Source organism: Cebus imitator, unplaced genomic scaffold (assembly GCF_001604975.1).
Source record: "Cebus imitator isolate Cc_AM_T3 unplaced genomic scaffold, Cebus_imitator-1.0 Scaffold197, whole genome shotgun sequence".
Lineage (NCBI taxonomy): Eukaryota > Metazoa > Chordata > Mammalia > Primates > Cebidae > Cebus > Cebus imitator.
This window is the reverse complement of record NW_016107512.1, coordinates 3805950-3833683: the sequence shown is the minus strand read 5'-3', so window position 1 is coordinate 3833683 and position 27734 is coordinate 3805950. Positions and strand designations below refer to the sequence as shown.

Sequence of the window (27734 nt, the reverse complement as noted above, 5' to 3'; positions counted from 1 at the left end):
TCCCCACTCTCCACAGTAGCATGCATTTACCCTGTCAATAGTAATACAACCCACAAACCAAAGAATATTTGGTTCAAAGTATTATAGAAAAAAAAACACAAAGGAATGACTTCTTTGGTAGTAATATCATGCATAGAAAGTCAATTTAATTTTCACAGAATGATTTTAATGTGTGGTTTATTTTGGACTTAATACTTGTTCATTAAATGATGACGTTATTTGATTAGATAGAATTACAAAGTGAAAAACATTCCTCATACATTGATATGTTTGTGTATTTGTTTCCTAGGGCTTCTGTAACAAAGTACCGAAAATGGGGTGACTTAAAGCAACAGAACCTTACTGTACATAGTTGAGGTTGCTATCAAATGTCATGTTTTCTGAAGGCTCTAGAGGAATATCCTTCCTTGTCTCTTCTAGCTTATGTGTTTGCCAGCAATCCTTGGTGTTTTGTGGCTTTTAGTTTCATCACTCCACTCACATTACTGTCTTCTCCCTCTGTCTTCATATTGCCTTCCCTCTGTGTGTGTCTGTCTCTGTGCATATTTCCTCTTTTTATAAGGATACCAGTCTTTTTCATCTGGAGTCCACCATAATGACCTTCTTAATGTCATTATCTCTGTAAAGACCCTGTTTCTAAATAAGGTCACATTCTGCGGTGCTAGGAATTAGGATTTTTATATATTGTTTTTGGAGGGACACAATTCAACCAATAACAGTTTGTTTTTTACTATTTTAAACATGACTAAATATTCAATATTTTAAACATTGGTAAGCTGTACAGTGCAGTTGAAAAATAGTACCTTTTTTTTTTTTTTTTTTTTTTTGATGGAGTCTCACTCTGTTGGCCAGGCTGCAATGCAGTGGTGCGATCTCAGCTTGCTGCAACCTCTGTGTCCTGGGTTCAAGAGATTCTACTGCCTCAGCCTTCCCAGTAGCTGGATTACAGTTATGCGCCACCATGCCAGGCTAGCTTACGTATTTTTAGTAGAGAGAGAGTTTCACCATATTGGCTAGGCTGGTCTTGAACACCTGACCTCAAGTGATCCACCTGCCTTGGCCTCCCAAAGTGCTGGGATTACAAGTATGAGCCTACCTTGCCCAGCCAGTATTGATTTTTAAGTTGTACCTTTACAGTTTAAATAAGAACATGAAGTTAATTGCTTTTTGTCCATATATTTTGACAAATTAGTGTTTTTTATTTTTTTAAGAGAGTGGAAGAGTTTTGTTGCAGTTACTAAATAACAGCTGTAGTAAATGAGTTATCATCCTTAGATTAACTCAAGCTCTTACTCATATACTTCTTTAAAAGAAGTTCTTGATTATTCAAATATGTCTTCCTTTCTCTCCTCTCGGAACAGTGGCAATTATGGTCAGCTACTAGTCACTTTTAATTCATATTATTTGATACTGGTGTTTGATTATACCAGAGATTTGCAAACTGTATGTAGCTTGATTGCCAAATCACTTAGTTCCCTGTTTTTATACAGCCAATGTAACCACAAATATTTTTTACATTTTTAAATGGTTGGGGGAAAATATCAAAATATGAGTAATATTTCATGAGATGTAGCACTTACATGAAATGAAATTATGCGAGATGCAGAATTCAGATTGCAGTGACCATAAGTTTGACTGGAACAGAGCTATACACATTAATTCATTTATGGACCGTCCTTGGCTGCTTTGGTACTGTGATGGCCATTGTGTAGTTGCAACAGAGACCTGATAGCCCACAAAGGTGAAGATATGTACTGACATTTTCCAGAAAATATTTACTGGCCCTTGGATTATACCTATAGTTTTTTCCCAACCTGTTAGGATTCACCACACAGATTAAAAAAAAAGGTAGAATATCTTTTTGTTTTATATTTTGTAGTCATACACATTTTTAATTGTACTTTTAAAATTTATACAGTTTAGTGGCTGAGTGCAATGGCTTACAACTATAATCCCAGCACTTTGGGAGGCCTAGGTGGGAGGATCACTTGAGCCTGGAGGGTTGAGGCTTCAGTGAGCCGTGATCATACCACAGCACTCTAGTCTGGGTGACAAAATGTGACCCTGTCTCAAAAAAGAAAAAATGTACAATTTAAAATTCACACTCAAAAACTTTATAATTTTTGTATTGTCATAATACAATTTTAATGAAGTTAGACTGACTAAAAGAGAGTTTCATGTTTGGTTATTTGTATCTCATTTACCAGGGTGCTATGTACTAATTTTGAGTTCAAAAGGACTTGGTGTTTACGTTTGCATTCCTCAGACTTCAGGAGAGGACTTTCATCTAGGTCGATGTTCAGTGAATGTTGTTAAAGTAAATTAAGTTTATACGTAAATTAAGATGGTTATGTATATATGTGATAGAATTTTAAATCAGAAAACCCAATAAAGAAAATAGGACTAAATTTATTTAGTATTTCACTTAAGTGTCAGTTTTGGGATCTAACTTCCATTAACTAATAGGGTATTAGAATATTTACCTGATGTAAAGGAATTTACCCCAGGTTCTCAAATATGTTAATGATGAAGCTGAAAATAGAACATGTAGACTCTAAACGTCCATCTTTTATTTTCAGTGTACAATCCAAAATGAAAGAATCTAGCAGTTTGTGGATGATTATTCTTGCTCATTTGGTCTGCAAGCACAGTATTCAGTGTGATCTAAACTTAGAAAATAAGCATGAAGTGCCCCTCGTTTAATTTGAAATATCTTCTAATATGAATTCTTTTCAACAATACTCATAATACTCCAAATTTTTCTTTTTAAAGAAATTAGAAACAAAATGTTATGGAGGTAGGAGAAATTCTCTTTTTTATTTTTAGTGTTTTAATGATCTGTATGGTGATTTTTATCCTTAAGACTTAACTTTATTATCAAGTCACTGGGATAAAGTTAGTTACCAAAATAAAATTAATGATGGTGGGTTTAGTATTCTTTCAAAGTCCATTGTTTTGTTTTGTTAGCAAATAGTTTAAAGACACAGTTTAAACATCAATATTTTATTTAAAACCTTTTTCTGATTCCTTAAGTATTGTGAAATTATTCCTAAGTCAAGTTGTTTTTTTTTTTTTTTGGGAGAGAATGTGTATAGGGCTTTACTATATAGAGTATGTGTGATTTTAAGAAAATCGAAGTAGCTGTACTGAATTGAACCAATATTTTTCTGTTTTGGATTATTCTTACAACATGTACTAAAGTGCTACAGACAGCCTTGTTACTTTTCTACTCCCTTGCCAATCCCTCACTTCCAACCCCAACCCATGTCTGGAATAGATTATTGTAGGCTCTTGCATTTAACAGCATAATAAAGATGACACCTGTGTGAAAATGTAGTAATGATAAACAGATTAATTTTGCATTTTCTTTTTCAAGGTTAATGTATATAGAAAATACAATGTTTTCGTTTTTATTATTCTTTTTTTAAAAAATGAAAGTTCTCTTTCACTTAACTTTCTTTACTCAGAGTTTTAAATAACACATCTATAAGTAGAAATGAGTTCTGTGAGTTTGGTGAAGAATTGAATGCCACATTGTGAACAATTTAATTTGAAATGCTAAATATTGTTTTGAGTCATCCAACTGTGAAAGATATACTTGGATTATCACCTTCTAGCATAATTTCATAGGTTTTTGAAATCTTTGGAATATCGGGGAAAGGGAAGCTTTCATAGTGACTTTATGCATAAATCACATAGAAATGTCTCAGGTTCTGAGATAAAGTTCAGAAATAATTGTCCTAATATTTATTTTAGTACAATTATTGTAGTAAATCGAGAAAGCCAGATTGTAATCTAATATTCTAATTCCTTGTCAATACTCTAGAAGTCAAATTGTTTACATTTGTTTGAATCCTGGAAACCTGTGGGCCCCAGGATGTACAGAGCATCACAGTTGCCTTCTTTCCGCTCAGAGCTGTCTAAGCATTCTGTCTATAGAGGCAAAGGGGACATTCTCCCAGGCTTTGACATAGGGAATTTGTTCACAATAGAAGAAGTTCTAATTTTTACTCCTATGGGGTCTAAAGGTTATAGAAATTAGAGATGCTGGATGTGGAGAGTTTTGGGCTAAGATTTTTATGGAAATTTTCTCTTTATCAAACTCTCTGTATACGGTATATGAATGGTATTGGTGTTTTTATGCTGCAAGGAATATTTCCCTCTTAATATAATAATACATTCCTAGACAACCTGTTGCCATGCATCAATTTTAGCCTCTGTGTAATATTTTTATTGTAATATATCTACTAATAGTATGATGAGGTTAACCCTATACTTATTGTATTAGTGTTTCTGCAGTTTATTTTTACCAAGTTTTAGCCTTGGGAAATTTTTGAATTGTTTAGTACAATTATTTCTGAACTTTATCTCAGAACCTGAGACATTTCTATGTGATTTATGCATAAAGTCACTATGAATTTTTCTAGGTTTATAGCTTTAATATTATCCCTTAATTCTTGAGACCTAAAAGCAAGGTAAATTTCATGTGGTGAACTCAGCTATTTGCATGAATAGAGAGGAAGCCAGTTATTTGCATTTGACTTGGAAGAATTTGTTCACCCTTTTAATAGCTTCCTTTGTTTGGTTATTGATATAGACAGCATTGCATGTTCAGCTGTTTTCTCTGTTTCTTTTTTGAGTCAGAGTCTGGCACTATTGCCCGGACTGAAGTGTGATGGCGCAATCTCAGCTCACTGCACCCTCTGCCTCCCGGGTTCAAGTGATTCTCCTGCCTCAGTTTCCTGAGTAGCTGGGATTACAGGCACCCTGCCACCACACCTGGCTAATTTTTTGTATTTTTAGTAGAGACAGGGTTTCATTATGTTGGCCAGGCTAGTCTCAAACTCCTCACATCGTGATCTGCTTGCCTCAGCCTTGAAAGTGCTGGGATTACAGGTGTGAACCACCACAACTGGCCCTCCTCTTGATCTTATAAATTCACCTATTATGTCCTTTACATATTCGTTTGCATTTCTGCTTGTACCACACTGGTTGTCAAAAAGTTGTTTGCAATTTTATCAAAGTATCATCTCATCCTACTCTTGTCCCCTAACTTGGATATATGCTTATATAGTTCATTTTTTTTTTTAGACAAGGTCTTATGCTGTTACCAAGACTGAACTCAAACTCTTGTGCTCAAGTGATCCTCCTGCCTCATCCTCCCAAAATGCTGTGATTATAGACATGAGCCACTGTGCCCAGCCTAAATAGTCTTTTCACTTTTAACATTTTTTTTTATTGTGGCAGAAACTGAAATAAATTACTTCCAAAGTCTCTTCTGTTTCTATAAAAGACAATATCATAGAGCAGTCTGAGGTTTTATTTTTATTTTATTTTTTTAGAGTTTGCAGTCAGACTGGTGTGAGGTGGAATCTAATTTCTGCCACTTATTAAATATATTCTTTGAGTAATCTAGTTAAGCTCTTCAAGTCTACAAGTGGCAATAATAATAGTACTTATCTTATAGAGTCATTTTGACATTTAAATCAGTTTAGTGGTGTCTAGCAAACAGTAAGTCCTCAGTATGTTCTATGGATATACTCTACTCATTGTCCTTTTTGTCATATCTATCATTGTTAAATGGGATTCTAAATTCTATGTCTTTTCAGATTGATTGATTTTTTTTTCTTTTTCTTTTTATAAAGTATTTGCTGCCTTTAAAAAATAAATCATTAATCTGGTTCCTTTATGAGTATTTTTTACTTGGCTCTAGATGCATACCAAGTTTAATGAAATTTTGAACATTTTTCCTTCAACATGTGAAAATCTTAAGTTTTCTAGGAATATACCCTTTGATTCTCTGCCCTGGCATCTTTTACTGCATCACCTAATTCCACTCTGTATTTGGCCCAAAGTGCTGCAGTTACTGACTCTTTTCTGTTAACATTATGCCCACAGATCACATGAATTTTTGAGTGCCCACATGCAACTGGGCATCTTGTTAGTTGCTGAGAACACAGATTTAAATAAGAGGTGATTTTTTTCCCTCTACATGCATAGGGGAAAATAGAGACAAATTAGTTAATGTAAAAGTATGACTATGTAACTCTGTGACCGTGTAACTATGTAACTATACTATGAGGAGGTTGTGAACAGAGTGCTATGGAAGCATCTAGGACTGGGCTTCGTTATTTATTGCCCCAATCATACTGCATAACAAAACATTGTAAAACCTCAGCATTTATGATCGTATGTCTAGGACAGTAGATGAGGCAACCCCAGGAATCTCAGCTGGGCTCTGTTATCTATCTGAGGGTCAGCTGACTGCCAGCTGATCTAGGATGACTCAACTGGGATGACTGGGGTGACTGAGCTCTGCTTCATGTGTCTCTAATTTTCTAGCAGATTAGCCTGGTCATACTTTCGTGACAGTGCCAGAGTGCAAGAGCATAAGTTGAAATGCTTAAGTACTTCTTAGCTTCAGCCTGCTGATAATATCCCACTGGGCAAAGAACATAACAGGGTTGAGCTCAGGGTTATAGTGCAAGGCAACTTAAAGTTACGTGGCAATGGGAATGGATATAGCATGAGGTGAAAGGTGGGTTAGGGCGATCAGTGCAGTATGCTGTAGAGGAGCAAATGACTATTAGGGAAAATTTCCCAACGGTCGTACTCCTTGAACTAAGTTTTGAAGGCATTGGCTGAATGGAAGAAGAAACAAAGACTTATTTGACAGAGGAAATATGTAAAAAAGTGAGAAGACATGAAACCTATCGTATGGTCAGCTATCCATAGGAAGTTTGATACATCAGGAACAAACGGTGCATGGCTAGAAATAAGGCCGGAACCAGAAAGAAGCCAGATTTCAAAGACTTTTATATTATAAACAGAGGAGTTTGAAAGTTGTAGAATTCTGTGAAGGCTCTAAGCTAGGGTCTTAACTACTGTTTTATTTATATTAACTTATAAATAACTAATTGCCTGGTATTGCCTGTTAATATTTTTATTTGCTACCACAGAGCTAGTACCTATGAGCACACTTAATAGTGTATAGGCTGGTAGCTGGTAGGTACATAGATGTATGTTTTCGCTAGTATTTTTAGTATACATAAAGACTTTATATGTTCATTATAAGCTTTTACAAGTACATACTGAGCTTTCAAAGTAAAATTTAAAAATTCATGTGAGTTTTAGTGCTAAAAATGTATATAAATATCTATAAAGGGTTATTTATGCATGCCAGTATTTTAAGTTATAGACTGTAAACTAAAGTAAAACTGAAAGATCATTTAATATTTGCTATATGTTTATTCTCAGTAGAATTGCATCTTAACACCTTTCTCATGTCATCACTTTTTTATCCCTGTTCTAGAGAACGAACTGAAAATACATTTCTTCTAGATATACTAAATTTCATTTTTATTTGAGGAATACAGTATTGTTGAGACTAAAGATAAACTTTTCCTTACTTTTCTTAAAAGTGACTGATCATGATAAAAAATTGTCTTACATGCTTCCTGATTCAAACAAAAGCCCTTTGTGAAGGAACTAATGGAATATATTATGTAGTACGACTGGAATATATTATGTATTTTCCTATTGGCAGTCACAGATACTTACAAAATTTTCAAGTTGCTTAATTAGAAATACAACAACTGCATTATTTCCATATTTTAAAAATTATGGTTTTACTCATTCAGTATTATATTCTATGAGACCAAACATTGTTTTTGGTGACAAATTAGATTTTGCAAATACAACTACATTAGCAAAGAGATGATATACGGTAGTGGTATTAATTATTGCCAGGTGGTTTTTCTAGAATGCTGTGTAAGGAAGTGTAATTCAGTTATGGTTGTGGCATGAGTTTGCTTTATTTTTTTAAATGTTGGGTGAAGAAGATTCTAGCCATTATACCCTGGTGAACTTGACATTAATCTCAAGAAAAATTTTGGAATCTATAATTACTAGGAACTTGCATGAGCTCATACTTTGTATCGGAATAAAATAATTTCGCTTTCATTAGAAAGTTGTTGGACAGTAAACATTTCAATGAGATGTTTGACGTCATCTTTTCTGATGTTCTGCTGGATGAGATGGAGAGTTATATTCCAAAGAAAGCTCGAAAGCTGGTTCAGCTCTTCCCAGCCCATAAAGTATTGATTACTGGATCTGTTGTTTCAAGGATATCTCTTTGCTACAGGGCTTTATAATTGGCCTATGACTTGTTCAACACTTAGAGGTTTGCATTCATTTGGTTTGTTTACTAAAAGTTTTATAACTTTTTTTTTAAATGAAAGCTTGGGTTGGACCCCAATATATAAATCAAATAAATGCCGAACTACTCCTATTCAAGTAAGAACTGAAAGCGGTCGTAGTTTTGCAAAGTCTTTTCAAAGATACACCATTTACACTGAGACTGATATTATAAGAAATAGGAAGTCTTTAACCTTGAATAAGACTAGAGGGGATGCATGGTTTCTTCAAGTAGATCAGTGGTTGCCTTTGGCTGAGGATGGGAAATGGGAGTGACTGTAAATGGGCATGAGACATTGTTTTGGAATGATGGAAATGTTTTCAAAGTACATTGTGGTGATGATGGTAAAATCCTGTAAATTTACTAAAAGTCATTGAATGGTACACTTTTAAACAACTGAATTTTGCAGTATGTAAATGATAATAAAGCTGCTTAAAACAAATGCTGTTTAGCAAAAACAAAACGAAACCAGACCTTTAAAGTAAGCTTTCTTTATATTTTTGAAGACCTGTTATGTAAAAGGATTTGTCATTTCATCTAGCTCCAGGGGACAAAGCTAATCCCACTATATAGAAATTATTAAAGACCCAGAATTTCACTTACTAGAAGAAATACTCTTCAAGATGCAGAGGGACAGGCTTAGTGATAGTGTTGCAGAGTCTTTAAGAGGTTTAAATGACATAATACATGTAAGTATGCCTGTCTCTTAATACATACTTAGTGTTTAAAGAAAAATTAATACAGATAAAGATAAAAGAGTATGTGTGTATAATTTTTTAGAGAGAGAGAGAACATGTGCACAATTGTGCCAAAATGTTAACAATTGGTGATTCTAGGTGAAAGATTTATAGGTGTTCATTGCACTGTTATTTCAGCTTTTCTGTTGGTTAGAAATCTTTCAAAATAAAACGTGAGAAGGAGGAGAGGAAGGGAGGTTAGGCTGACAGGTTTGTGAGAGCAAACTTTGTCAAATGCTGTGAAAAATAAGCCTGTCATTCAGTATCTGAAATAAAAAGAAAACCAGATTTATTGCTTCTTATCACAAAGGAGGGATACATGCTGGTCAAGCACAGTTTCTTAGTAAGGAAGGCTGCTGACTTTCTGTTGAGTTTTCAGGAAGCATTGAGTTCAGAGATTGGCGGTGTTCTGGAGTTGACATCATCTATAAAAGAGAGATGAGAATGCTGTTGATTGGTTGGCACTCAGGTGTGTGTTTATTGGAATGAGTCTGTTCTTAGTTCTGGTGGCTGTTTATTACCATGGCTACAGAAAATCAGTCATGTCTTTTAAGTTTGTGGAAACTTTAAAAATTCTCAGTTAGTATGATACTCAGTTCCTGATATGATGTGGACCCAGTATTCAATAAATATGAATAAGTAAATTTTTAAAAAACTCACAGTGCTTGCCATTATCATCTCATTGTTAAAAACTGAAGAACTTGACTTTGAAGTTCTAACATCTTCAGAAACCACCATCATCATCTTATTGTTAAAAACTGAAGAACTTGGTGTTGAAGTTCTAACATCTTAGGCTGCATTTTATTTGGAATCTCTCACGAAAGTCCTTAAGTTATCTTGGACGTTGTTTTGTTTGCTTGATTAAGTCAGTGTTTCCTAATTTTTTTTTTCAATGCTATAAAACTATATGGGCTTAGAAAAGGATTCCATAACCAATAAATACATTTAAAATCAAAAGTTTCTTTTCTGCAGAACCTCTCAGAGTAGCTAATATGGTAACATGCATTGCAAATCTAGAGAATAAAATATGTCATTTTCCAAGCTCATTTAACTATAAAATACTTTTTTTTTCTGGATACTGTCAGTGTGAAAAATGTGTTACATTATGTCACATTTATATCCATTTTGTATTGACAATTTTCTAAAGATCTGATAGTATGAAAATCTCTTATCTCTATATGACTATCTCATACCAAGTAATTCTGACACTTACTGTTGCTGAGTCTCTGGGTAAATCTTTTGACTTTCTTGAATCTCTCTCTTTCCGAGTTCATGTAATATGGGAGAAACTTTCCTTTTGGCATGCTTTACAGTTTGTTTTAAATGATAGGTGAGAAAAGTTCTCTATGACTATAAGTTGTTGCTGTTATTATAGTGTATCTATTTTCAGTGTTATAGGAAGTTAGTTTTTTGGCTAAATTTCGGTCAAAATAAGATAGTAAAGTACATTAAATGTTTTGGAGGCTTAATAGATACTTGTTTAGCATGGTGTTGTACAACGAGATCTGGAAGAATTTTCAGGAAGCATTGAGTTCAGAGATTGGAAGCAAAAGTCCTAGCTTTTGCTTCTAACTGGACTTGTGACCTTGAGATGACTATTTAACCTGTTGGACTTTCATTTTCCATCTGTTTAAAACAAAATGAATGGACTGCATAATCTTTTAGATTCTTTTTTGACCTAACATTCAATGATTGCTGTACATATTTCCTATTCCTCAAATAGGGAGGGTTTATAACAATTCATTTTATGCTGCTGTCTACTAAGAGTTTGAAGATGGGAATATTTGCTTCTTAGAAACATAGGATATATGAGGAAAAATGTCCTGTGAATTGTTAGAGGAAATTCATAAAGATATTCTACTAGTTTTGTAAACTTTCCCAGATGCACATTTTCATGCACTGGAGATGAGTTTTCTTTTATGAGCTACCTTATAAACAATTATGGATGAGCTTTCTTATGTTAGTCTTAGTTTTTATAAAATTTTCCAATGTATATTTTTCTTTTCCATTTCTTAAAAGCTATTTCTTTCACAAATCAGATCTTAATAAATATATGTTTTACTATTTCACACTGCCCGCGTTCCATACTTTACATCTCCTGATTCTGTTCTACGTTTTTTTCTGTCATCTTTCTAATATATAAATTATTTATTTAGTAATTTATTAGTTATATTGTTTGGTGTATCCTTTCCTCACTGGAATGTAAACTCTACTTATTTTTTGTCTGTTTTCTTCACCGATATGTTCCAAGCAACCAGAGCAGTGCCAGGCACATACCAGGCAATCAGTCAATATTTGATGATTGAGTGATCAATACCTATAGGTAATAAGTATTTACCTTTTCAAAATTTTATACTCTCTTACCTTTTATTTGAAACACATATGTATATCTGTATTTTTTTACATCAGCATTATTTATTTTACATCATAAATAAGAATTTTGCTTTTTTACATCTTCACATGTTTATATTGATTTCACGGTGTTTTATAAAATCTAAAAGTTTTCTGAAAGTTCAGTTAAAATATATGAATGTTTACTATCAGAAGGGAAATGGGAAAATGGATGTTGAGAAATCAAGCAAGCAATAAGAAAAATCATACTGCTAAGAAATCTGTTGTCTTAGATGTTTGACTTTTTTTTTTTTTAAGATGGAATCTTGCTCTGTTGCCCAGGCTGGAGTGCAGCGGTGCAATCTCGGCTCACTGCAACCTCTGCCTCCCGGGTTCAGGCGACAATCCTGCCTCAACCTCTGTGCTACCACGCCCAGCTAATTTTGTGTTTTTAGTAGAGACGGGGTTTCACCATGTTGACCAGTCTGGTCTCCAACTCCTGACCTCGGGTGATCCACCTGCGTTGGCCTCCCAAAAGGCATGGATTACAGGCTTGAGCCACCACGCCTGGCCTTATTTGGTACTTTGATTTACCTATCACTTGGGCTTTCTCAGAGCTATTGTTAATAGAATTCGTTTCTCCCTTTGAAAACAGGTGGATAAAATCGTAGAGTTGTGAAAGTCAAAACCGTTAAAATTTGAAGAGCAAGGCTAATTTGTAGTGTTTATAGCTTTCCAATATTATTAAATGACTCATCACGGCTAAATTTCTGCACTTTTATTCCCGACTTTGGATAGTGGGCAAGTCAGTATCAACAAATATTGGGTAAGAAAGACGTAAACAGTATAATGTCTGTTTTTACATATATCATCCAGTATTAGGTTAACTGACTGGAGTATACGGTAGTGCTGTAGCCTGCTATTCACTCTAATTCCATTTAGGAGAATTTCTTGGGTATTATAGTAATACCTAGTCTATAAAAGTATAATAAAAAAATGCTTTGAGGGGGGAAAAAACTCCTTTTGGGGAAAGCAAGTTACCCAGATCCTTTTTACACTAACCAATGGTCACACAGTGTCCATTCCAAAGTAATGTCAATTACCTGAGGTAGGAAAACATCCAAAAAAATCAGAGCTAAATTAAAAAAAAAAAGGTAACTAGCTCCCACCACAGCAATTACTTAACCACAATATCCAGAATGATTTAACCACATTAGAGTCTGTAGCCAGTGGCAAGTATTGAAAGCAACTCAGCTTCCAAGAAGATGTACACATGGCAGCAAAGAAGCATCTCTTTGTCCTTTCTTGATGTTTGGTTTCTAGATGCTTTATGAGCAGATCTGCTTGTAGGCCTTGTGTGCTTGATGACTGGCCCAGCAGGCTCTCTCACAGATCATCACCAAACTTATTCCATTTGCTTCTTTTTTCATAATCTCTTTAATTAAAGCTTAATCAGTCCTTCCCCTCTTAAAAACTTAGTCATTCCACTCTGTTCTTAATTAGGGCTTGAAAATTTAAACACAAATATTTCAGACTCAAAGGTAGACCTGTTAAATATACTGAAAATGAATAATGTAAAATTCTGTAATATGTTCAATACCCCTCCATTTTTTTTTTAATGGACAGTGACATGTTTCTTGGAAAATATTTCTACATATAAGGCCTGGGATAAACTGTAGCCTTATTTTCCTTCCTTCAATTATTTTATTTATATCATTCTGTTACTCATTTTTAACACGTTTTCTTTTTCTTAATTTCATGATTTCTCCACGGTTTACTCTGATTTAATTTTTTCGTTAACAGTGTTGCGCCATTCTTGAAGACACAGTCTTTCAGATTTAAGGATTATAATTGAATCAGATATATTTGATTCAAAATCAAGTTTCTGAAAGGTATCTTTAAAATTATCTAATCTAGTCCCCTCCTTTTACTGTTGAGAAACTAAGGTGCCAGGAGAAGTCACCTGATCATTGCAATACTTCTTAGTAGGAGAGTGGGAACTAGAATCAGATCTTCTAACATCCAGGATATTTGCATGGTTTCCAACTGTTCTTTCTTTGTAGCTGATGTCCAGAATATAGTGTGACTTCTAGCAGGACTATTGTAATCTTTTTAGTTGGATACAGGCCCTGTGAACTTCATCTGTTTTTCTGGGCTCAAATCTCTGGCTGATCATTTTTGGTACTATTTGTTTCTCTGAGTAGGGGCCATGACTACAATGAGATGTCAGCTGGGCACCTACTTATCCACTGACTCTCATGAACTTCATCCTCAACATCAGAGTATGGAAGAACATTATCTTCAGATGAAGGAATAAATGTCCCATATGCTGTTTCTGTTTTGAGACTTTAGAACTGAAATAACAAGGGTAATTGTTTGAAAGCAAGCATATAAGTTTTCTTTATTGTTAATTCATTCCCTTAACAAATGAGACTGTTTTCTGGCTTATTATTATTATTATTATTATTTTTGGTGGTAAGTATGCCATGACTTTCTAATACTAATTAGGCTGATTTACTTGGTACAGAATATTTTGGAAGACCCCTCAATCCCAGGCAAACTAGGTTGGTTGGTCATGCTGATAACAATGTATGTATATATGTTAGCGAATGCAAAAAGATTTTCTAATGCTAATAAATATATTTTTAAAATACTGTTGGTTTTATTTTTACCTCCTTTGACATTTCTCTTTTGTGTTTGTTTTATGCTATGTTTTTGTTATATACATTTGTATAACTTGAAAAGAAAGAAATACACACACAGATATGCACACACATTGCATATACTTGCTCAAAAGGTATTTCTTTTCCGCTTATAGTTTATGCCATTAAAAAGAGTTTGGAGTTGATTGATTTTCACAGTTGGGGATATGTATATGTGAGGAGGATGGGTCAATGGATACATAATCAAACACATGCATTTACATAGAATCCAGAGGTTAGCAAAAGATTTTGGCAAATGAAATGATGCTTTAGAATTTATAGAGATTAAAAGAGTTATATTTGGGTATCATCTTAGCATAGATTACTAACCAAAGATGTCACATGTAGGCTCAAAATAAGTAAGCTCCTTTGTTTTTAAGAAATTTTTGTCCTTTTTTTTTTTCCAACCTGATGTTAGAAACCACTGAAAAGGGGTTCTGTTGTTTTTTTGAGAGCAAAATGACTATAGACATTTATTGTGTATTTTGATAGGTGTCTATTTAAAGGATCTCCCCTAATTTTAGAGAGTATTAGGTATATACATAACACAAAAAAGTTAACAGGGTTAGTCACAAATTCTAGTGGCTTTTTAAAACAGTATCCAGTGGTTTTGTTCAGCATTCATCCTCCTGGATCTCAGTATAAGTATGCAGAATAAAGAGTGTAACTTCACCTTCTGAATGCCCTTGTTTGTTTCATACTTTGATTATTCAGGTATGTATAGGCTTTGTAGGTCTGATTCTGCAGTTTGTTGGTCCTGCTCACTGTCATTCATGATGACTTGATTCCTGGTACATGTAGTGTTTTGATTTTGAATTTGTGATCCTTGATATGTCATCCATGAGAATTCTTTCAGTTATTTGTTTGAAATATGTTCTTCAAGAAATGAGTTGCGTTTGTTTCTACAAGGTACCTGTGGATACTATCAATATAAATCACTTTAAATTAATGCATGGCCTTCTTTTTTTTTTTTTCCATTTATTTATTTTATTGCATTTTAGGTTTTGGGGTACATGTGAAGAACATGCAAGATTGTTGCATAGGTACACACGTGACAGTGTGATTTACTGCCTTCCTCCCCATCACCTACATCTGGCATCTCTCCCCTTGCTATCTCTCCCCACCCCCCACCGTCCCTCCCCTGTTTCCCTTCAACTGACCCCAGTGTGTAGTGCTCCCCTCCCTGTGTCCAATGCATGGCCTTCTTTTAAGGCTGTGTGGGCAGCAGATATTCTAGCATCATGGAAGTGAATTTATGGTTAACAATTCCTAAGGAAGATTTTTTTCCTTTTTTTCCTCCTCTCCCACTCAAAACTTTGGGTAAGGTATGCGAAGTGCATACTCTGGAATGGATATTTTCCTAGTTCACACATCGAGGATATCACCGTCACTGAACGTTAGGTTTCTTGATGCTATATTGGATTCTCAAACTGATTTCCTACCTTTCTTGTGGCCTCAAATTCTTTTCTATACCTTGAATTCTCTACTAGTTCAAGACAGACTCTAGGTTACTGTCGTTAGGTAGGTGCCTTCAGAATAAATGTTGGTGGTTCAGTGCTCTATTATCTTATAGAAATGTCTTTTCATCTTGTCTGACTTCGGTTTTGTCTTCTCTACTGCTTTTTAAAGCATACTTTAAATATAGGTTTTTAATATGTTATTGTACATTTTCAAGTGTTTTTTACCAAGAAGGTATTCTTTGAATATCCAGTCTACTTTTAAGTTTTAAAAAGGGGGCTTTTAAGGCCAGCCTTGTAATCCAGTCTTGAAAATCTGCTTTTATGTAATTACAAGTCCTATTCAATGATATTTACCTAAATTTTTCTTATTAATTTTCAAAGCTGATTACATCATACACTTTTATAACTTTCTATGTGGCTCTTACTAGCTTTTGTATTGGTAATTGGGATGTGGTTAATGATTTGCTGGCTGCCAGTGTTGTGAAGTAGTTGTTAATATTTTGCATTCTTAGACAGTAAATTCCCTTTAAAAAATACTGTGCAAATCCAGAAAGAGCATAGATAACACTGTCCTTTTCTTCGGACTTTGCAACTTGAGTAGGAAAGATTTTCTTTTCTTTTTTCTTTATTATAAACAGGGTCTGACTCTGCTGCCCATGATGGAGCGCAGTGACATGACCTTGGCTCACTGCAACTTCTGTGTCCTGGGGTCAAGCCATCCTCCCACCTCAACCTCCCAAGTGGCTGGGACTATAGGCACATGCCACTGCTTCCGGCTAATTTTAGTATTTTTTGTAGAGGTGGAGTTTCACCATGTTGTGCGGGCTGGTCACAAACTCCTGGGCTCAAGTGATTCTCCTCCCCGGCTTCCCAAAGTGCTGGGATTAAAGGCATGAGCCACCACGCCTGGCCAAGATCTCATTTTCTTTGTCTAGAGAAAATTGCACATCCATTCAGACATTTGAGAGAATAATTTATATTCTCCTTACTAAAGTGATTCATGTAATAAATATCTTTCACTTTTTGCCTTTCTTATAGTCCTTAATATTGATGGGTTTAAAATTGTTTTGCAGGTATTCTTTAGGTGATGCTAGAAGGCCTCTTCATGAAACAGCAGTTTTGGTTGAAGATGTGGTACACACTCAGTTAATTAATCTGGTAAGAACATTAATTTAATTTGATTCAGTATCTATTCTCTGCATTCTTTTATTAGGATTGTAACCCAACACTTTAAAAAAATATTTTATTTACATCTTGAATTCTTTTTTGTCAGCATTATTAAAGTATAATTTATATGTAACAAAATTTACTAGTTTAATGCAAAATTTGCTGAGCCTCGGCATTTGATGTTATAATATTAACTTATAGCACAACCATGATACAGAAAATTTGCGTCATCTAAAACAAACCCTTGTTCCCCTGGGCAGTCAGCAGCTATCATCATCACAGCAAAAAGATTAGGACTCACTGAAGGCTCAGATGGTTGTTAGCATTTTGTAACAATGAAGTATTTTTAAATTAAGGTGTGTACATTATGTTTTAGACATAATGCCATTTGACAATCGACTATAGTATAGTGTAAACATAGCTTTTATATGCACTGAGTAACCCCAAAATTTGTATACCTACTCTGTACCCACAAAAATTAAAAGTTAAAAATTAAAAAAATTTGTCTGACTGCACTTTATTACAGTGGTCTGTAACTGAACTTATAGTATCTCTGAGGTATGCCTATACCACGTTTAAAGAGAAATTCATTCATATTACCTTCTAGTTCTTGTATGATTTCATTTTTACTTTTAGATCATTAATATATTTGTTGTTTATTCTTGTTATTTTGTGAGATATGGATCTAATTTTATCTTTTTCCAAATGGGAACCCAATTTTACCATCACCATGTATTTCAAAATTTATCTTTTCCTTAGTGATTTGAAATGCATTCTTTATAATATACTAAATTTACATATATATTGGTATCTGTTTCTCGTTGTATATGTTATACTAATGGTTTACTATATGTATATCCTAGTATGGTGTTATTACAGGTTTTATAGCATATTTTAATGATTGTTAGGGCTAAACTTCTTGGTAGTCTTTTTTTTTTTTTTCCAGTGTTTTCCTGGCTATTCATGTATGTTTAATGTTCCTCATGGATATTAGTAGCAACTTGTCTAGCTAATAATAAATTTTCATTGGTATGTTTATTGAGATTACAAGATTTTATAAGTTAAGGAGAACTGCATCTTTATTAAAATCTTGAATCATTCTATGAATATGGTATATCTACATTTGTTTGAAACTACTTTTGTGTCTTTTAAGTTTTGTTTTAACATTTTTCTTTTAGCTTCACACACTTCTTGTTAAGTTTGTTTTTAAGTATTCCATCTTTGTTGCTATCGTCAATGGATTTTTTTCTGTGACTAACAGCTGAAAACATTAAAAAGTTTAATGAAATACATAAATCTACAGGTTCAAGATGAGTGAACTCCACTTAGAACAAATCCAAAGAAATGCATGTTCAAACTGCTGAACAGTAATAGCATAATACAAATTTTAAAGCCTGACAGGTTTATTATTATAGGGGAAGTATGATTTGAAAGATAGTGGAATTCTTATCAGAAAACATGCAAGCTAGAATGAAATGGTACAACAGTTTTTAAATACTGAATGTAGGATATTAGATTGACTATTCTTTTTATCTACATAGCCCTCTCCCCTTGTTTACATGTCCTCCTGTCTTATAAGGACACCAGATATTTACTATTTAGTGGTATTGTTATTCGTATTAAATCTATGTATGTTAATTTTATATTACAGTGTTGTAACTTTTCCTTTAAAGCCAAATGCTTTTAAGGAACGAAGACAAAAAAAAAAGGAAGCATATGTCCTATTTTGTATTTACCCACATATTTACCATTTCCCATGCTCATTCTTCATTCTCACAGATTTTTGTTGCCATTTCAGTCATTTCCCTCAGCCTGAAGAAGCCTTGTAACTTTTTTTTGTAGTACAGCTTTGCTAATGATGAAGTCTTAAATTTTTTTCATCTGAACATATCTTTATCTTTGTTCTTTAAGTATGTTCTTCCCTACGTGGAACTCTAGATTGATAATCTTTTCCTTGCAGCTTTTTGAATATGTCATTCTAATAATTTCTGGCCTGCATTAATTTCTGACAACAATGTAACTGTTATTCATTTCTTTCCCTGTGTGTAACATGTAGTTTTTTCCTGGCTGCTCTCAAGATATTGTCCTTATCTTTGGCTTTGAGTAGTTTGCTGTCTCTAGGACTGATTTTTTAAATCATTATCTTCCTTGCAAGTTTGTTTTTCTTGTTGACACTAGGTATCAATTTGTGGAAGTTTTCAGCCATAAGTTTTACCATTTGACATTGTTTCACAAGGCTCTCAAGGCCTTTAGTGTTTCTCCAAACTTTCTGCCCCTTTTCCTTCTATTGTTTTGTTTTATTTGACTTTGGTAATTCCTATTGATCTATCTTTAACTTTACTATTTTTTTTCTGCCATCTGTAATACGCTGTTTAGTCAGTGCTAATGTGATTTTCAGTTTAGCCCATAGTATTTTCTATTGTAGTATCTGTTTGAAAATGTGTTTTACTGAGCCTAAACTCCTTTCGAATTATGGATATGTACTCTTATATTCCATTTTAAATACAGAACTTGAAACATTATTTGATGACTGCTACACTAGTATAAACAAGAAATAGTATGTGCGTCTACTTATAATGAGAGATCCTCTTATTACAATAGATGCTTACCTCTCCTTACCCATTTAATATTTGAATGGTAATTTTGATGCCTATTTATGAGATTCATCCTGTCCAGATTCCACTAAATATTACATTGAATGATATACCAGCTAGACATAAACCTTGTTTTGTTACCTTTACAATATCCAGGCATGTGTCAGAGTGGGTTCTTCAGAGGAAAGGAAGAATTATAGAGAATAGTTATTTTTAAAAAGTCAGTTCTTTTTAACCATGGAATATTATGCAGTCATTATAAATTATATGTGTGTGTTTTGTGCTCTTCATTTAAATCCCCTTGTAGTTCTTTATCCGTCTACCTATTAAGACCAATTTTTTTCCTGTAATTCTTTCAACATTTTTTTTTTTTTGAGAGGGGGTCACTCTGTTGCCCAGGCTGGAGTGCAGTGACACGATCTCAGCTCACTGCAGCCTCTGTCTTTGAGGTTCAAGTGATTCTCCTGTCTGAGCCCCCTGAATAGCTGAGATCACAGGTACGCCACCACGCCCAGCTAATTTTTTGTGTTTTTAGTAGAGATGAGGTTTCCACATATTGGCCAGGCTGGTGTTGAAAACTTGACCTCAGGTGATCTGCTTGCCTTGACATCCCAAAATGCTGGGATTACAGGCATGAGCCACCACACCCAATCAGTATTTTTACAACAGCTTTGTTGAAGTATTTATAGTCTAAGTTCAGTAACTATACCACGTTGGAAGCCATTTATATTGACTCTGCTTTTTACTTAATAGGCGTCATTCTTTTTTTGTTTGTTTGTTTGAGACAGAGTCTTGCTCTGTCACCGAGGCTAGAGTGCAGTGGTGTGATCTCTGCTCACTGCAGCCTCTCCCTCCTGGGTTCAAGCGATTCTCCTGTGCTGGGACTAGAGGCACATGCCACCACACCCAGCTGATTTTTTGTATCATTAGTAGAGATGGGGTTTCACCTGGCTAGCCAGGATGGTCTCGATCTCCTGACCTTGTGATCTGCCTGCCTCGGCCTCCCAAAGTGCTGGGATTACAGGCGTGAGCCACCACACCTGGCCAGATGTCATTCTTCTGGGGTTTTGTTTTTTTTTTCACGTCTAATATTTGTGTTTTTAAAAGTGGATATTTTATATAATACACTATTGTGACTCTTCTGAAGACTTTTTGTTGTTTTTGTTTTAGCTGGCAGGTAACTTGCCTGGACATAAAATGTTCACTCTCCCATATTGTAGACAGCAGCTCCCCTCTCTCCTTAATTCTTACTGCTTTCTGCTGCTGTTTTTTCCTGTTTTTTTCTGGCTTTTCCCCTTTTGTGTCTCTCTGAAACTTGCACATTTGAACTTTTAAGAAGAAAGGGAAAAATATGGGCAAATTGTTTTTTAAGTGTTGATACTCCCTTACTGTACAATATTAAGTAATTAGTATACATTATATTTTCTAAATTTTTAAATTTATTGTTAAAATTACATAGGAAAAAAATCCATGTTTTGTTTTATCAGTTTTTTTATGTTTTGTCAAATGTGCAGTCTTATAACCACAACCAAAATTGATTCAGAACAGTTTCATCACTCCCCCAAAAATTCTCTCTTTCTACCCATTGTCAAACTTTTCTACCTTAACCACCCTCTGCCACCATGAGGTCCCCATTGTTTGTCACAGAAGGAGAAGACTTCTCATTTAATTCTTATTGTCTGTGCTTGGTAAGCATTGCTAGATTCATACTCCCTTTGGCTTCAATACAGAGGATGAGTAGAAAATAAAAATGAAACTGCCAGGTTTATTTTTGCTTTTATTATCATTTTTAATAAACACATAATTTTACATATTTTGGGGGTATAGTGTGATACTTTGATATATGTATACAATGTGTAATGATCATATTAGGGTATTTAGCATATCCATTACCTTAAACATCTATGATTTCTTTGTGTTGAGAATATTCAAAATCTACTCCTCTAGCTATTTGGATATATACAATAAATTCTTGCTATCATAGTCACCATATAGTGCTATGGAACACTAGAACTGATTTCTCCTAACTACCTGTTTATCTGTGAGCAACTCTTTGGCTATAATTCCCCACTTCCCTTTCCTCGCCTCTAGTAGCCACTATTCTATTTATAGGTAAATACCGCATGTTTTCACTGATATATGGAAGATAAAAAAGTTGATCTCATAAAAATATGTGCCTGGCTTATTTCTCTTAATATAATGTCCTTTAAGCTCTTTTATGTTGCCACAAATGACAGAATTTCCTTATTACGGTGAAATCATATTTCTTTGTGAATATATACCACATTTTTGATACTCATTCATCTGTTGATGGACACTGCAGTTGATTTCATGTCTTGGCTATTGTAAGTATTGCTGGAATAAACATGTGAATGCAGGTATATCTTCAGCATACTATTTTTCTTTGTGTATGGACCCAGTATTGGGATTGCTAGATCATATGGTAATTCTATTTTTAGTATTTCTCCCATCTTGCAGGTTGTCTTTTAACTCTTGATTTTGATTTTGTGTAGAAGATGATTAGTTTAATATAAATCCATTTGTCTATTTTTGATTTTGTTGCCTGTACTTTCAAGGTCCATTTCATAAAGGATTTTCCCAGAACGGTGTCCTGAAGCGTTTCCCATATGCTTTCTTCTAGAACTTCATAGTTTTGGGTCTTAGATTTTAAGTCTTTAATCCGTTTTGAGTTGATTTTTGCGAATGATGAGAGGCAGGGGTCTAGTTTGTTTTTCTGCATATAGATATCCAGTTTTTCCAGCACCTTTTATTGAAGAGACTCACCATTCCCCAAGGAATATTATTGTCTTTATTTGTTTGTTCTGCTATATGGGAATCCCTATCTGGCTAAGCGTTTAGCCACACAATCTAAAATGATATGTAAATGGCCCTCAGGTGTTCTTTGCACATCAAAGTTAAATTTTTTAAATTATCCTGAAAACAAAAGTATAGATGAAGTCATCATTTCATTTCTTTTTCAGATTGTCATTTACTGTTTTGAATGCTTTTCTGCTTTAATAAATTATTAGGCATTTCTTTTCATGTTTTAATCATTTTGTTTAGCACTCTTATTTATTGACACTAATGTAGTTCTGGTTATAGTGATATACAGAAGAATAAGAGTTTACATTTTGTCAGGGACATAAACACATAGAAGGTAATTTTAAAATATTATGGTAAGTGGTAATGCTGATTTCCAGAGTGAGATAAGGGTTTTGAGAAGAGATACGTTGTCTGGGCTGGAATTCTTCATGTATTTGTTTATTCATATCTATAATAAATGGTAAATCTTTCATAGGATTCATCATATATTAAGTTGAATTGAGGAAAGGAAGCCTTAGAATAGAGGTTATAAACTGTTGACCCAAAATGTGACATAGAAACATGTTTTATTCCATTTGCACTATGTTTTTTTTTTTTTTAAAGAAAAACATTGATTCCAAGATTCATTGATTGGAATTTTTAAGCGCTCTTTCTTCAGTAGAGCCCCAGAGTGTTGATAGTGTGCTGGGGGTTGCCATTTTTTTCTAGCATGAGCTCCCATCCTCTGAGGGTCCTGAGAAAGATAGTAGATTAATCCTGGAGTCCTCATGAAAGGAAGGGGTGGTCCCATTGGTGTGAATACGTGTGGCTCAAATCCTGGGGTTTGGGGTGGGGAAGATGAGGGTCTGGTGGCTGGGCTGTGTTCACCACAGCTGGAGAACCATATGGGGGCAGATTGAAGTAGTTGACAGGTGCATCATCTGCTGCTGTGGGAGGAGGAAGAGCTTGTGGCAGTGCTGGAATAGGCACTAGCTGGATCCCAGAGTCTGCGATCTGTCCTTTTTTTCTTTTCCTCTGGATGCTTGGGATCTTCCCCATTTTATGTTGCATCTACAGCCATTGACAGTCGACTTATTAAAGGACTTCTCAGCAGCCACGTCTGCAGTCTGCCCTGTGGAAACCTGGATGAAAGCACGCTGCTCTCTCTGAACAACAGTAATCTTCTGTATCTCTCCAGACTGGTAGTGATGATGTCTTAGATCTGTCTCAGAAATGGTATTACCCAGACTGCCACATACAGTGAGGATAACCTTGTCCTCTGATGGATCCAGATGGGACCTGATTGAAGCCTACTTTAGATGCTTAGATCTGTTCCTGGATCATATTCCGTAATATTTTTGTGTAATATTCTGATTGCCAAGGGGATCATCTGGATCTGTAAACTTCTTATGTCTGCATGGACATTCCTCTCCTTACCCTCACCTTTCACCCAGAAGGAGCAAACTTGGGGCTTACTCCTTTGGTAGTAGGATGTGGTCCAAGCCGGATTGAATAGCATGCCACTGGTCAGTGTGGCTTTTTCCCCAGCAGGCAAACTGATCATGTTCCATCAGAGCTAGAATTCCCTGTCTCTCATATTCTACATGTAGTACTCTTTTTTGACATCTGACTTTGCCACATCACCTTCAGAAGATAATTCCGCATCTTGAACCTGGATGGGCAGACCATGCTCTAGGTCTAAAATTTAGGCCTAACAGACATGCTTCAGTTTGCTGCAGGTTTGGCATCCTTCTGTCTTCTTGAAATGTTTGTGGTCCCCAGGGTATAAGCAAAACACTGTGAATGGCCTGGCACAAATTTTGCATTCCTTCCTGCTTTTTGCTTTGGCTATTTAATGTATATAGATTGCAAGACATTCCTGGCACAGAACAGGAAAGTCCCCCTCCCAGGTCTGCCTGTTGTAGGCTTGAGAACCCAGAGAGGCCACCATCTTTAGAGCATCTGGAGGCAATGGTAGCTGTTGAGATGGGAGACAGGACCACCACAATCCTGTCAGACCCAGCCTGAAATTTCATGATTTTTCTGCAAGAATACTGAAATGGATGACCTTGCAGTCCAGTTTTTTCATAAGTGTCTTTATCCAGTTTGAAATTAATGTCCCTGTTAATGATAGGTCTTTCTAAGAACAGAGCAAGTTTGGAGGGAAGATACAAAGGGAGACTTTCAATTTATAAAAATCTGTATATGCCTTTTTTGTACAGCATATACATTTTTATTATTAGAGATAGAAGAAACACTAGTTTACTGCTTTATAGAAGAATAGCTATATTATCTTCATCAGTATTTGTATTTGCATAGCAGGAAACTCTGGGGACCCATTGTGGCTAGAGTCACCTGTAATCATGACAGTGGATCTCTTTGAGATGTCAGTGGCAGGACTTGGTGTGGCCAAAATTAAATTTCTCACAAACCAGCAAGTAACTAGGAGCCTCTCACAGCCTGTGTAGGATTGCCTTGTACCGGCCCTTCTTAAGCTAGGTGGGCTGTCCCCCTTCTCTTGCCACATCTCTTCTCTCTGCCTTTGCTTCTGTGGCAGCTCAACTAATTGTGAGCCATCATCACTGCTCTTGCAGGGTGTGGACTTCTCTCTCTTACTGGGAAGCCAGAAAACTCACAGCTTGGCATGACACTTGTGTCCTATAGCAAACTTCTTGACTAAAGCAGTGGCTTTCAAATCAGCATAGTCCATGAAACACCAGTGTTCAAAAGAATGTTCAGGGACACCTCATGTTTGAGGAAGAGAAGGTGGGGCTCTGAGATCTGAGATCCCCACCCCAAATTCAACCAGAGCAGTTCCTTTTTGATCATTTGTGTATTGTAGATTTCTGTCAGTCAAGAATTTTTGAAGTCCGTCTTTGATCAGTGTTATCTTTTCATCATTTCACTACATATAGGATAACAAGTTCCACAAGATTGATGTCTGACATATATTGTACTACATACACTCCTTTTGTCCTAGAGCATTTTTTTTTTCAGGATCAGTTATGTCAGTTAGTCCTTTCGGCTCCTCAAAATTTTGTTTTGGGACGATGGACTGTTTCTAGCTATTCTCTACTGATAGATACATATCAGGATTGAGTATAGCGCCTCAAAGTAGGTAAAGCCGTGTTTTTGACAAGGCTTATTACGATTTACTTTGAGTCTTTTAAAAAAAAATATACCTCCCCTGGGCGCAGTGGCTCATGCTTGTAATCCCAGCACTTTGGGAGGCCAAGGCGAGCAGATCACGAGATCAAGAGATTGAAACCATCCTGGCCAATATGGTGAAACCCTGTCTCCACTAAAAATAGAAAAATTAGCTGGATGTGGTGGTGCGTACCTGTAGTTCCAGCTACTCAGGAGGCTGAGGCAGGAGAATTGCCTGGACCTGGGAGGCGGAGGTTGCAGTGAGCCAAGATTGTGCCACTGCATTCCAGCTTACTGACAGAGTACACCTCAATCTCAAAACAACAAAAAATAAGCAAACAAAACAAAACAATACAAAAACCTCCCTTAGCTAACACAGATCTTTATTGAATATCTACTGTTGATATTTTGTTGAATATCTACTGTTGATATTTTGTTGAATATCAACTGCCAATGATGATGGACATTTTTTTGATCATTTTGGCAATGAGTACATATTGTTTCATTTGGGGAATTCTACAGTAAGACTGGCAATAAGCTGAATTTAGAAGTTTTTACTTAACTACTTTTTTTGTCTCCTCTTTCTTTGACCTTTTATCTCCAATATGGAATCTATATTCTCTCATCTGATCCTTAACTCTTAACCAATACTTCACCTAGGCCTAGGCTTCATTTTAAATAATTTCCCCTTCTTCCGCTCTATTCCACTTATTAAGTTGTGAATGGCTTAGGCCTGAGTTGATTGTTCTTCTCTGAAGTTTGGCATGTAGATTATAAACTATGTTAAATAATAAAATATGTCATCTAAAATCTATATGAAGCTTTTGATTTTACTCCTTCAAGAATAGATTAGAACAATAAAGTCATAGAATTTTAAAGCTGAATTACACTTTAGAAATTATTTAAACCAACTTTTATGTAAGTTTGAACAAAATGAAATTGACATTTTACAGGTTATAAATGATTAAATATTGGTGATTTTTTATGAGGTGCCATGGGGACATAATGAATCGTAGGATGGAAACAGTCTTCTTACTAACTTCAATGCAATACAAATTAGAAATTGTCACTAGAGAAAGGTTTCAAACTCTTAGTTTCCTTATTTTGTTATGTTGCAATGATAATATGTACTTTTTTTCTATTGTAGTTATAAAGAATCATAAAGATTAAATATATATAAAGGACTTAATGAAATTCCTGGAACATAACATCCCTTCTCTAGGTTGCTGGTAACAGTAGTAATAAATAGTTGCTATTTTTACTAATAGTGGGGGTATTTAATGGCATGATTGAGATGAGAAATGGATTACAAAATTTCCAAGAATTTCACATTTACTGGAGAGATGCAAACTTTTTCATTTCCTAAGCTTCCTTATCCCTTACTTTCCAGGTTGAGTTAAATCAGATTTGAAGTAAGTAGATATTTGTGCCAAGTGAAAATTATGTTTGAGTTGCTGTTATGATGCTGTCAGTATCTCTTTCAAGTTCAAAAACTAGTGATTTCAGATGGCTATATAGCTGCTTTCATTTCTCTGTTCAAAGTTAAATATCAAAAGAATCTCACATTTTATGCATAGGATATAATTATCTACCATTCCATTTAAAAATCATACTAGATTTTCACTGTATGAGTCTACCAGTCACTGGTAAGCTGTTCACTTGGTTATACTATGTTTTCATATCAGAACCAATTTCTCATGGTTAGCTAATTCTCCTTAATTATGAAAAGTAATAAAAAACAAATTTATATTAAGTTATGGCTTAATCCCCCATCTGGATTAGAATGTACTGAATTCCCCCCTCCCTCCTGTAATGCTTTTTATTTTTGCTGGTAGAAGCAGTTCATGCAAAGCTCTGTTCAGTCCTCATCACCAGTTTGTGAGGCTGTCACTTACGCCACCTCAGTAATGGTTTATGGGTGTGTTTTAAAATAGTGGTAAGTTTCCTGTGTAGAACTTCAATTATAAAGGTTATCAAAATAGGACAAACTCATATAATTTGTGATTGCATAAAATAAAGGAAGCAGAGGTACCATGGGGACCTAATGAATCATAGGATGAAAACAGCCTTCTTGCTAACTAAACATTCATAATTTGTACTAAGCCAGGGCATGTATATGTAGCTCAGCAAACCGGAACACACTCTGTGTTTACATGAATGGGATATGAAGGAGTCCACAAATACCATCTGGGAAAAAATTCTTGGCCTTTTTGTCTGTTGTTACTGTGGAGTAAATTAAGCACACATTGAGCATAAACAGACTGAAAACACACCTGCTTTGGGGAAAACACACATGTATGCTCACATATGCATACAGAGTGGTTCAAAATAGAACATTTTGTGTTGGTGATTACTTTATTTTTCTTCTTATGAATATGTATTATGGAAAACTTCCTGATTATTTCTGTATAGCACTGTTTGTAATTGATTGCTCCTAATGTCTTCTACTTAAACTAGGCTTATTTTCTCTCATATATTACTACCTCATGCATCAATAAATACTATTGTCTTTTTTTTTTTTTTTTTTTTTGTTTTTTTTTTTTTTTTTTTTTTGAGACGGAGTTTCGCTCTTGTTACCCAGGCTGGAGTGCAATGGC

The 27734-nt window shown here is 35.0% G+C and overlaps 1 protein-coding gene and 1 pseudogene across 3 annotated transcripts in view; both read left to right on the top strand.

Annotated features, from left to right (window-relative positions):
* The window catches only part of SUPT3H (SPT3 homolog, SAGA and STAGA complex component), a 336984-nt gene that overhangs the window by 52221 nt on the left and 257029 nt on the right, over window positions 1-27734 (top strand). For 2 of the 3 annotated variants that reach the window (XM_017547453.2, XM_037745359.1), the window contains exons 1-2: window positions 14044-14062; window positions 16501-16585. The gene's annotated coding sequence lies outside the window, so the exon portion shown is untranslated. Of the gene's footprint in view, window positions 1-14043; window positions 14063-16500; window positions 16586-27734 lie in introns of those variants that run through there. The other variant, XM_037745360.1, reaches the window with a different exon arrangement.
* The window catches only part of LOC108317056, a 170250-nt pseudogene that overhangs the window by 95094 nt on the left and 47422 nt on the right, over window positions 1-27734 (top strand).